The 12,507-nt window shown below is 44.4% G+C and overlaps 1 protein-coding gene across 1 annotated transcript in view; it reads right to left on the bottom strand.

Annotated features, from left to right (window-relative positions):
- Window positions 1-548: 548 nt before the first annotated feature.
- CXCL12 (C-X-C motif chemokine ligand 12) overlaps window positions 549-12,507 on the bottom strand; it is a 277,761-nt gene continuing 265,802 nt past the window's right edge. Inside the window, exon 5 of the transcript XR_010068046.1 lies at window positions 549-567. The gene's annotated coding sequence lies outside the window, so the exon portion shown is untranslated. The remainder of the gene's footprint in view (window positions 568-12,507) is intronic.

Genomic DNA, 12,507 nt, shown 5'->3' with positions numbered 1-12,507 from the left:
TATAAAACTATTATGATCAGTTCTAAGCAGTTTCCATTCAATGTTGATCCACACACCAATTCTGATTCTTACGTATGCTGATAATGCTGTCAATATATTTGTGTCCCAGATTAGCATGCACTGAAGCCTATGTCCATTGCATCATACTGTCAAGATGAATAGCCTGAAATAAAAAATTCCAAAACTGGTTGTATTCACGAAGCATCATATTAACATTCTGCCTAATTGGAAAATCAACAATTTCCAAACTGAGCAAGTCGAAGTCTTCAGATATCTAGGCCTTGCCAATCTTCCATCAGTGGAAACATTAAATTTGCAGCCTTTCAGTATGGGTGCAAAGACCACCAATGCTGTAATCAGATTTACCAGCCATAAAGATGTTCATAGAGGTGAAATGCAATAAATGCATCCTCCCAGGACTCAAACTATTCAAAGCCAAGGTGATAAGCCTTCTCTTGTATGATTCAGAGTCTAATCTGCATTAGAAGCAATCCAGTCCAAGGTTCTGAGATCCATGTTGCAGTGTCCCTCCACCCCTCACTCCATTTCCAGGAGCAAACTCTCCAGCTGGAATTTGGGTGCCTTGCTAGAGACCTGTAGGAGACTGCAACCAGAGGCAAGTATTTGAGGAAGGGTCCCTAGCTCAATTCACCCTGGATGATAAATTGTCCTCATCTTGAAAAAACAAGTAGTTGCTTATTTAGTTTACTACAGACTCTCATAAGTTAGGTTTAGAAAAAGCCACAAATGACAGGGCTGGAACATCATTTCACCTCTAACATCTTTATCAGCGCTCCTTATTTTATCCCCATATATTTTTATAATATTGTCATAGTGCCACAGAGAAGGGCATTTGCTTTGGTGAGATTTGACACCCTACCCTCACACGTGATGGATTTCACTACATTCCTGATCAAGAACACCCCTGTCTATGTTCAGTCACAGAGGTTATATCAATCACACAAAAAAACCACAGAGTTTTTCTGAGATGCCTCTTCCCACACCAGCGGCCTCAAGCTAATTGCTCTGATTATTTGATACCCAATCAGAAATCAGGCCTTTCCTACTAAGCATCTAGTCTTGAGAAACCTCTATGAAAGTTGCAAAGTTCTGTGCTGTAGCAATTGCAATTGACGCCACACAGGCCCGCAACTAGGGTCTGTGTCACCCGGGCAAACATGGATTCCACACCCATTTTGGTGCCCCCCCCAGCGCTCATTTTGGCACCCCCCCCCAGCGCGGCACCCAGGGCACATGCCCCACTTGCCCTCCCCCCCAGTTGCGGCCCTGATGCCAGATGCTGGCTTCCCCAATTCCCACATTGGCTTTTGTGGGTCTAGAAGACCTTTGTTATTTATTATTATTATTATTCCTAATACCATTATTACCACTTTTCTTTTTTCCTCTTGATTTTTATATTTCTTCTTAATGTACTGCTATTTGTTTTACCTGTTTTATCTAACTCCTTAGTGTTCTTAGGTCTATGACTGTAAATTAGAGAAAGAAGGAAAGTTCTTTCAGTTTGATGAGTATACACTCTGATAGAAAGACAGGCTTATGTGTCTTCAATCACACCTCTGGCAGGGTGATTGAGTCATAGGATCGGAAGGGACCTTGGAGATCATCTAGTCCAATCCTCTGCACAGTGCAGGAATCTCCATACAATCCCAGACAAATGGCTGTCCAGGTTTTCTTTTCTAGAAAACCTCCAGTGAAGGTGTGCTCATCACTTCGGGAAGCAGGCTGTTCCACTGCTTAATAGCTATAACATGTTTAGCATCATATGTTGGTGCCTGTGAATTAATTTTATTGAATTATTTGTATTGTATCTATACTGATTTTTTAAAAATCTGAGCTACCAATTGTCTATTTATTTTGTATTTTTGCTAGTTTTTTAATTTGTTGGTAGCCACCAGAATCACTTGTTTGAGGTGGAAAGCCAAATAAATTGAATGAATGAATGAATCTTTAGTGTTTGGCTGTGCTGAGGAATCCCCAGTGTGCCTGTCTCATATAGCATCTCATTGCATTCTATATTTCACCTTCTAATCAGGTGCAAGATATGACCTTCAGAGCTACCTAAGAGTCAAGTAAATAAAAGCCACTTGTTGAGATAGGTGGCTATAAAAATTAAACAAACAAACAAATAAACAAATAAAAGAGATATAAGATAGAAAAGGATGACAAAAACTGCTATGCCATATTACCTAAAGAATTAGTCCTAGGTAATTAACAAGCCATCCAGGTGTAGGGACCATGCAGCCACCCTGGAAGACATATATGGGGTCCCCTCACCAACCTTTGCCCAGACTGAAGAAGCTGCTTGGACAAGCAGTGAAACATTTCAGCCAAAAGGAAAGAGATCCAGTTGCCATGACTCAGCCTACAGACAATTCCACCTGGATGACTGAGAATCTTCATCGACCTAGGCCTAGGTAAGGTCAGAGACAATCAGCTAACAGTATAAGCTCCAACAGCAGTATCTTCTTATGCAATAATCTTATATGGCTCCTTTGCACTTGTGCACGTTCTGAATGCATGATGGATTGGATGAGGGCCAATAAACAGAAGCTGAATCCTAAGAAAGTGGAGACTTATGGATCAACATGGCCCAGACACACAAATTGGGAATGTCGCTGTTTTCAGTGGGATCGTATTCCCTCAGAAAAAGCAGATTTGTAGTTTGAGGATGTTCCTCAATTCATTGCTAGAGACCCAAGTGACCTCTGTGGCCAGGAATACCTAATTCTGGCATTGGTTTGCCAACTTTGCCTTTCCTGGACAGGGGCAGCATGCCAACTCTGGAGTCTGCATTGCTAATCTTGTGCTTTGATTATTGCCCTGTGCTCTGTTTGAGGCTCTGTTTGAGGCTCTTTTTGAACTTGGTCTAGAAGCTGCAGTGTCATGTTCACCGTTTCAATGAATGTGCACTGTACATCGTAACATTTCACATGCCAAGGCGCTGACGTGCGTTTCTGGTTGGGAGGGCACTGCTGTGGGACCTTGTACCAAGGTCTGTATTCATTACAATGGAATGTGTTTGGGCTATCTTCTCTGTTCAAGGTCTTTTCCCGCTGATCAGCAGAACTCGTTAGGAGCACCTGGGATTGTGAATTTGAGACGATTGTATGGGGGGAAGGACTTCATTTGTATTGGGGGGTTTTAGTTTGATTTTGGTGCGCTTTCATCATTCTCAGCTTTCTTTGTACTTGCATACTATTCTTAAATAAACCAGATATTATTAAGCTCCTGCTTGTGAGTCTGAGAGTGTTTTAGAATAGGCAATCCTCACATAAAGCTGAGAATCACCAAAGTACACCATTAGCTCCTACCAAGATCAATTCTTGTGAGGGAAGCAGTTAACGATGGCAGAGTCGAAACTAGCGTCCGGGGAACTTGAGGAGCTGACTAACCCGTTACCTGAGTCGATGATCCAGAGTATAGAGCCGAGCCCGCCCCCGCCCCCGAACTTTCATATTACCAGAAGGATTCGAGTTCCAGCCCTGAGCTGGGTGGATCTAGCGATGGGGGAGAACCAGAGCAACCGGCACCGAGCAGACTGCCCGTGGAGTTGATCACCTGGGATATGACGGGAGAGCCCCAGCCAGGGATGTCCCAGGCATCCTGGAAGCACCGGTTCCCACTGACCCCAGAGGTGGAATCTACCACGGTAGCAATGGAGAGACAGCCTGACGTGCGGCAGGGGGAGGAATCTCAAACCCCTGAGAGGCTGAGAGTACTGGAGGTGAAAATGGAATCGATGGAGTATCTGTTAAGAAACCTGTCTTTAGTGGTGGGTGGCCAGGAGAGGTACGACGGAAGTCCCAGCTTCACGCAACCATCCCCCATCCTCCCCCCCGAACCGCCGGCAGAGCAGGGCCGGAGATGGCTCCGGGATGGATCTCCATCCCGAAGAGGGACCATTACCATGACCTGGGGCCCCACCACTTGAGCTGCCACCGGTTCCGCTCCAGCAGGAGGGGTGGTGAAGGACTTTTCTGTCAAATTTGATGGGGATCCCACCAAGCTATCTTTTTTTCTAACTAATGCAAAGAACTACATGAGGCAATTCGGGCCATGCTTCCCTTCCGAAGAGGCTAAGATAACAGCAGTTGCCACTAAGCTAAAAGGCAGAGCAGCGGACTGGTATGTCCAATTAACGGAGGCTGACGCCCCTGAGCTCGAGTCCTTTGAGGACTTTGTGTTCACATTAAAGCTGCATTTTGAGGATCCTCTGGCCAAGGCAAGAGCTAAGGAGGCGCTAAAGGATCTCACCCAGGGCCACAGGTCGATAGCCGACTATGCCCTGGAATTTAAAGCTTTGGCAGGCAAGGTCCCCGATTGGTCTCAGTCAACCTTCATAGAAAGGTTTAAAGAAGGGCTCAGTGGGGATGTCCTAAAATGGGCGCTATACAGAGATGACCCAGAGTCGTTGCATGACTGGATCTGTCTGGCCGGGAAGGGTGAGCATGTCCAGCACACCTACATGCAAACCAGATGGCCCGAGAGACCACCAACCATGATGCAGGGACCCCGAAGTGGGGCAACTGCTGCCCCATCAGGCTACAAAGCATGGGACGAGGAGAGGGATCGGCACTACACATGGGGCCAGTGTCTCCGATGCGGAAAGGTAGGGCATCAAGCCGCAGACTGCCCAAAAGCCAAGGCTGGAGATCGAGCGACAAAAGTGCCGGCCAAATTGCCCCCCCCCATTGCGATGGATGACAGCGGCCAAGGGGGCTGCTGACGCAGAAGAAGAGATTTACTTCTCAGGAGAGGCTGATGCTGCCTCTAAGGAGCTGGCGGGAAACGCCAGCCACCTGCCCTGAAAAGCGCCTGCGGGCAGGTGGAGGAGGATGGGCGCAAGGACGCTATGGTGAGTGCTGATTGCCCCACTCTAGCTGTGAAGGTGAAGTTGGGCTCCCGCACTAAGACTACGGAAGTCTGGGTGACTCTGGGTGTTCAAGGTGTCTCATCCACCCTGATCTGGTTGCTGCTTTGGACTTGCCTAGCTTTCCCCTCCAGCAGCCTTTGATCTTCACCCAGTTAGATGGGTCAATGGCAGGTGGGGGTCTGGCAACCCATTTCACTGGAAATGTAGTGATGCAAATAGGCAGCCACAGGGAGACTTTAAAATTTATTGTGGCGCCTGTTGGCAATCCCATGGTAATTCTGGGAATTCCCTGGTTGACTTTGCGCAGTCCATATATACATTGGGAGCACTGGACTGTTACTTTTAAGGATGGGTTTTACCAAGCTCCTACAGCAGAGAGACCTTCACATGTGGGGGTGGGAAGAGCTGCGATCGCCACGCCGCGCCCTAGCTTGCCATACTTAGAAGGCTTGCCCGAGCGATACGGAGACTTTGCAGATGTCTTTGGGGAAGTGGAAGAGGACCAGCTGCCCGCCCATCGAAAGACTGTCTGTGCAATAGAGTTGGTTCCCAACGCTCAATTGCCCAAGCTGAAAATTTATCCAATGACTCAGAAAGAGCTTGAGGCATTGCAGGACTTTATTGACAAAAATCTGTCAAGGGGGTTTATTGAACTTGCAAATTCCCCAGTTGGGGCCCCGGTGCTTTTCCGGGAAAAGAAGGATGGCACGCTTAGACTTTGTACGGACTATTGGGGGTTAAATTCCATCTCAATCTGCAACAAATATCCTCTGCCTCTAATGAAAGACATGTTCGCCCATTTGTCAAAGGGTAAAATTTTCTCCAAGCTCAACCTTTGTGAAGCCTATTTTCGCATCCGCATACGAGCTGGAGACAAGTGGAAAACTGCTTTTAATTGCCCATTGGGTTCATTTCAGTACAAAGTCCTCCCTTTTGGGTTAGCAGGGGTGCCCGGAGTCTTCATGCAATTGATTAATGAAGTGTTACATGATCATTTGTTTAAAGGGGTCCTGGTTTATTTAGACGATGTTCTCATTTACACTGAAACCGAGGAGGAACACGAACGCCTCCTCAAACAGGTGTTAAGCAAGCTTAAAGATGCCAAACTCTATGCAAAGCTTTCCAAATGTGAATTTCACAAAACCCGACTTGACTATCTAGGCTATAGGGTATCTGACAAAGGCATTGAGATGGACCCTGAAAAAATTCAGGCAATTTTAAGTTGGGAATGCCCCTGCACCCGGTGGCAATTACAAAGTTTTCTAGGGTTCAGTAATTATTATCGCCAGTTTATCCAGGGGTTTGCTGAGATTGCTTTGCCCCTTACTGACTTACTATGCACCAAGGGTTTGGGAGAGACATGCAAGGTGAAAAATCCTGGGGCAGTGCTGAATTGGACACCTGAATGCCAGACAGCATTTGAGAGGTTAAAAACCCTCTTCACTGCTGAGCCTATTTTACAGCATCCTGATCCTGAACGCCCCTTTGTGGTCCAAGTTGATGCTTCTGACTTCTCAATTGGGGCTATATTATTACAAAGAGATTCTGAAAATCACCTAAAACCCTGCGCTTATCTGTCCAGAAAATTTTCTGAAACTGAACGCCAGTGGCATGTTTGGGAAAAAGAGACTTTTGCTGTAAAAGCCGCTCTGGAAGCATCGCATCACCTCTTCAAAGGTGCTAAATGCCCTTTCGAGGTTTGGACCGATCACAGGAATTTGGAAGCCCTCTGCACCCCCTGGCATCTCAGTCCTAAACAAATTCACTGGGCTCAATTTTTCAGTCACTTAAACTTCCAATTAAAATTTATTCCGGGAAAGAAAAACTTTCTGGCTGATGCTTTGTCACGTTTGCCTCAGAACTCTGACCACATGACAGATATAGTTGGGACTGTTCTCACTGAGCCACAACTGGGCTTGGCTGCCATCACCCGGAGCCAGACCCGTGCGCAGGCAACTCCACCCCTAGCTCCGCCTGGGAAGTGGAAAATGCAAGTTCCTTGTCAGTTACAAAAGGACTTTCTCCAGGCGCTGAAATCTGACACTTGGTTGCTAGCAAATAGAGACAAGGTTTCTTTTGAAAATGGTCTGGCATGGGTGGAACACCGCCTTTATGTGCCTGAAACTTTGAGGGCTGATGTTTTGCAGTGTTCCCATGATGACAAACTTGCTGGACACTTTGGTTTTGTCAAAACTTTGCATTTGGTTCATCGTCAATTTTGGTGGCCAACCTTAAGGTGGGATGTTAAAGACTATGTTGCCTCCTGTCCTATTTGTGCCATGTCAAAGCGAAAAGGGGGTAAACCACAGGGGCTTCTGCAGCCAGTGGCCAGCTGATCCCGTCCCTGGGAGGAGATTTCTATGGATTTTATCATAGACCTACCACCCAGTCAGAAGAAAACTGTCATTTGGGTTGTAAAAGACTTTTTCTCCAAACAAGCCCATTTCATTCCGTGTGCTTCCATCCCGTCAGCCCCACAATTGGCCCGCCTGTTTCTCATCCACATATATCGTCTCCACGGTTGCCCCTCCCGTTTGGTAACCAATTGCGGAACACGGTTCACTTCCCAGTTTTGGAAATCATTTTTAAAATTGGTAGGCACCAAACAGGCATTGTCCACATCGTCGCATCCTGAGACTGATGGATCTACGGAGGTTTTGAACTCTACCCTTGAACAATTCCTTAGAGCATACATAAATTACCATCAGGACAATTGGGTTGACTTGTTGCCCTTTGCTGAAGTGGCTTACAACAATGCTGTCCATCAGAGCACTGGGCAGACCCCTTTTCATGTGGTTTCTGAGCACGGCTTTGTTCCCATCCCTGAGCTACCACACACCCCTCCCCAATCTTGTTCTACCTCTGACTGGGCAGTTCAGCTGGCTGATTCCTGGCCAGTGATTAAGCAGGCTTTGGCTGATGCCCAGGCTGCTTACAAGTTCCAAGCTGATAAACACTGTTCTGTGCAGCACAATTTCAAAATTGGGGATCAGGTTTACCTTTCTACCAAATTCATAAATTCCCCACAACCCTCGAAAAAACTTGCTCCCAAATTCATTGGTCCTTTCCCTATTGTTGGTCTTGTCAATCCAGTTACTGTTAAGTTGGATCTGCCTCACAATTTGAAACGCTTGCACCCTGTTTTCCATTGCAGCCTGCTCAAGCCTGTCCACCAATCTTCCCACTGGCATCCCCAACCTCCTCCTCTTGCTCCGATCATGATTGATGGGCAACAACACTTTGAAGTCAAGGAGGTCATTGATTCCCGCAAGCTTCGAGGCACCCTCCAGTACCTGATCCACTGGAAACACTTTCCTCACCCTGAGTGGGTGCCTGCTCACCATGTTAATGCTCCTGATTTAGTTAACCATTTCCACTTAGCTTACCCTTTGAAGCCTTCTGCTTAAGATCTTTTTTCTTTTAGGGGGGTGGTATGTCATGTTCACCATTTCAATGTGCATTGTACATCGTAACGTTTCACATGCCAAGGCGCTGATGTGCGTTTCTGGTTGGGAGGGTGCTGCTGTGGGACCTTGTACCAAGCTCTCTATCTGTGTTCATTTCGATGGAATGTGTTTGGGCTATCTTCTCTGTTCAAGGTCTTTTCCCGCTGATCAGCAGAACTCGTTAGGAGCACCTGGGATTGTGAATTTGAGACGATTGTACGGGGGGGGTGGGACTTCATTTGTATTGGGGGGGTTTAGTTTGATTTTGGTGCGCTTTCATCATTCTCAGCTTTCTTTGTACTTGCATACTATTCTTAAATAAACCAGATATTATTAAGCTCCTGCTTGTGAGTCTGAGAGTGTTTTAGAATAGGCAACCCTCACATGCAGCTAGTGAAGAACACAGCAGCCAGGTGGGAGTGGGATGCCTGGCTGTGTTCATGTTTCTTGGAGCAATGGACTGGTTGTAGTTAGATAGTGAGTCAACTCGGGAACAGAATATTTGATAGACTATCTTTGCTGTTATACACCAGGGGAACTTTTATTATATGGACTGCAGAATGTCATCTTGCAATAATTTATGGGTGGGCTATCTATATGGATGGCATCTGAATTGGAATGCTTTCTCTCCCCTGAGAGTTATGAGGAACCTACTTTTAGGCTTATGCTGAAGACCTCTTTCTCCACCCAGGGCTTCTCTGCATAAATGTTTTTGCATTTTCCCCTCCTTTTGATAATAAAGTTTTTATTGTCATTGTGTATTTTATATTTGGTAAACCACTCTGAGATACTTCTGCAGGTATGTCCCCCAGTGTCATCCCTTTAAAAGCAGGTTGAAGGGCTCGCCGTCCATCAGAGCACAGGGCACACCCCTTTCCATATTGTTTTTGGATGGGATTTTGTTCCCATTCCTGAGTTGCCTAAACCCCCCGCGCAGCTCTGCTCTGCTTCTGATTGGGCTGCTCAACTGGCAGATTCGTGGCCTGTCCTTCAGCGGGTGTTGGCTGGTGCCCAATCTGCCTATAAACTGCACGCTGATAAGCAACGAGCCCTTCAACCTGCTTTTAAAGTTGGTGATAAGGTCTACCTTTCCACCAAGTTAATTAAGTCCCCTCAGCCCTCAAAGAAGTTGGCTCCTAAGTTTGTTGGTCCTTTTCCCATTGTGGGAGTTGTGAACCCTGTCACGTTTAAACTGGATTTGCCACACAATCTGAAATGTTTACATCCTGTTTTTCATTGCAATTTGCTCAAACCTGTCAACCACTCCGATCATTGGCATCCGCAACCCCCACCTCCTGCTCCGATCATGATTGACGGACAGCAACATTTTGAGGTGAAGGAGGTCCTTGATTCTCGCCGACTTCATGGCACCCTGCAGTACCTCATTGGGTGGAAACACTTTCCCCACCCTGAGTGGGTTTCTGCCCGTGATGTTCATTCTCCTGTTTTAGTTAGACGCTTTCATCTAGCTTATCCTCTGAAACCTGCTCCTTAGTGTTTTGGGGGGGGGCGATATGTCATATTCACCGTTCCAATGTTGCCGTTACATCGAAACGTTTCGCATGTCATTTGGCTGATGTGTGTTTCGTCTGGGAGGGGAGGAGAATTCCATCTTGTGGGATTGTTATATGTTAGTAGTTGGATTGGAATGCGTTTGGGTTATCTTGTGTGTTCAAGGTTCCTTTCCCAGGACATCAGCAGAAACAGTTACCAGCACCTGGGGGTGGGGGTGGGGGAGTTTGCAACGGCAGGGCAAGGGGAGGGATTACGTTTGAGCCGAGGGTTTTTAGTTTGTATTTGGCGCACTTTTGCTCATTCTCAGCTTTCTCTGTATTTGCATACTATTCTTTAATAAATCAGATATCATTAAGTTCCTGCTTGTGAGTCTGAGTCTATTAGGGTAGGCAATCCTTACACCCAGTGTTCATCAATGCATATAAAAAATGAGTGGAGCTTCACACTCACACCATCTTGGCTGCCATCTTTACTTTTTTTTAGAATATCCTACAGACACCACTGGACTTTTGTAAAGGAAATGCTATTAAAACTATTTAATAATTATGACATTTCAGTCATACTTATTTTAAAACTAAAGAAAACATTTTGGAAGCCAAATTCTTCCTTACTATTCAGGCAAGCTATATCAGGTAGGATTAAAGTTTTCTTCTTTCTTTCTTTCTTTCTTTCTTTCTTTCTTTCTTTCTTTCTTTCTTTCTTTCTTTTTCTTTTCTTTTCTTTTTCTCCAAACAGAATTCACAATTTATATTCCCAAAAGCACTAGTTTGGGATAAAATGACAGCAGTGGTAAAAGGGTTCTGGGTTCAGTAATGCTCAAATTAAAAAGGAGAGAGAGAAAGAGAAATTGCACCATCAGCAATTGTTAAGGAAATGGGAGAACTACAGTGACAGGTGCTAAGAGCATGTAAAGCATATACAGTGTGTTAAATAAAATCAAGCTGATTTAAGAGAACTGCAAATTGATAATAGGCCTTTGGTGGGGCCGTTGATTTGGTTTCAATGAGGCAAAATGCTGTAGAAGTAACACAAGTGTGTTCATAAAAATGAAGAGTTGAGACAGGGCCTCCACTGCCTACAGCCTCAACCAGCAATTCCTGGTGCCAGAAGAGGCTTCTGCACATCTGCAGTTCCAATGCAGAACCTTCTCCTAGGCTTCTAGGCACTGACCAGGAGCCTCAGAAGGGGGTGCTTCATTCAAGCCTTCATTAAAACAAAGTGTCCTTTGACAATCCGTGCAGCCCTGATGGGTAATATAGCAAAGCCACAATTTAACGGAACAAAGCTTGGACTTTGGGTGCTACAAACAAAATCTCTTTGCCTCTGTCCATGTGGGTAAAATTCCATTTGGTCATTTTATGCATCAATAGTGCCATTTTACACATGCACCCCATTTAACAGAAATATCAGATTTGGAGAGTAGCTTTATGGCACTGATTTGTCAGCAAAACGGTACTTCAAAAGTGCTAATAATAGTATCTGAGAGAGTTTTTTTTACTTCAAACAAGGAACATGGCAGGGTTCTTTATGGTCACTCATTTTTGGCAGCTTCATTAAAGCAATCAGCTAAGACAATTAGAAGATTCCCAGATTAAGCAAATACTAATTAATGAAAACATTAGTACTATTAGTCTATTTGCAGATGATAGATTTTTCTCTAGTCCTCTAAAAGCAGTACTACAGTTATTTAATATTATTTAACATGTTTACCGTTTCAAAGTGAAAATTCAGAATTCTTTTATTACATAAATGTCTTGTTAATCAGCTGATATAACAACATTTTCAACTGTAATGTCCTTGGGATTATTATTATTATTATTATTTACATTTATAGACTGCTGAATCCCTAAGGCCTCTTGACAGTATACAGATATGATATATAAGAAATATATAATAAACAAAAAGTATACAAATAAAAAGTCCACAAACTAATGAAAAACATAGAAAAAAGTTAAATTAATGAAACCAAATATAACTAAACAAGGATTATTATGATCAAGACATTATTCAATACCTGTGCCTCTTGTTGCCTTGGAATTACAGTATAATTCAATTATTAAGTGACTAAAGAAGGTAGTACAAAAATAGAAGACACAGCATTTTGCTTTATTGAGCAGACTGGTCTATAAATATGGTGGTATATGCTAAACAGTTTTTTTTAATTCCTTTATCTCCAGTACAATCTAAAGTTAAGAAATGACAAAGCACATTGGATAAATTTACATGTACTGAAAAAAACAAGGTTTTCTAAATCGGCTAGTTGCAAAAGAGGGTCAGATTTTTCCCAATGTATGGTAATATCTGGAGACTTTTCATTTGAGGAATATGGTGATGTAATGGTTGCCTATTCTAAAACACTATCAGACTCATGAGCAGGAATTCAAAGATATCTGATTTATTAAAGAATAGTGTGCAGGATCACAAAGAAAGCTGAGAATGATAAAAGCACGCCAAATGCAAACTAAAAACCCTCGGTGCAAATGAGATCCCTCCCCCCATAGAATCTTCTCAAGTTCACAATCTCAGGTGCTCCTAATGGTTTCTGATGGTCTGCGGGAAAAGTTCTTGAACAGAGAACATAACCCAAACACATTCCATTGTAATGAATACAGATACAGAGCTTGGTACAAGGTTTCACAGCAGCTCCCTCCC

This window comes from Candoia aspera, chromosome 5 (genome assembly GCF_035149785.1).
Source record: "Candoia aspera isolate rCanAsp1 chromosome 5, rCanAsp1.hap2, whole genome shotgun sequence".
Lineage (NCBI taxonomy): Eukaryota > Metazoa > Chordata > Lepidosauria > Squamata > Boidae > Candoia > Candoia aspera.
Note: the sequence above shows the minus strand (reverse complement) of the source record. Positions and strands in the feature narration are given on the sequence as shown.